The sequence below is a fragment of the Antrostomus carolinensis genome, unplaced genomic scaffold, assembly GCF_000700745.2.
Source record: "Antrostomus carolinensis isolate BGI_N321 unplaced genomic scaffold, ASM70074v2 scaffold43408, whole genome shotgun sequence".
Taxonomy (NCBI): domain Eukaryota; kingdom Metazoa; phylum Chordata; class Aves; order Caprimulgiformes; family Caprimulgidae; genus Antrostomus; species Antrostomus carolinensis.
Window position 1 is genome coordinate 1461 of NW_010331718.1, and position 328 is coordinate 1788.

The window sequence follows — 328 nt, forward strand, 5'->3', positions numbered from 1 at the left end:
AGAGGAGGGCAGGGTGGCTTCCCCCTGGCCACACTCACCTGGAAGCTCCTGCTCATTGTGAGCAGCTCACTCTCTCCCTCCCCTTTTATAAAAATACTTGGTGTTTATACTGTGTTTTACAGCTGCAAAGCTCTTTGCAACCAATGAGCTAATTAATCCTTGTGCTCCCTATCGGAGCAGAGAGCAGGTGACCACCCAGCTCCCTTTCACAGAGGGGAAACTGAGGCAGGGCAGTTAACAGACAGGTCAGTGCCCCCTCAGCATCACTAGTGCTGTGCTCTGACCGTGGCTTTCCCCTGGCTGGTGTTGCTGGAGGCTTTGCTTGCTC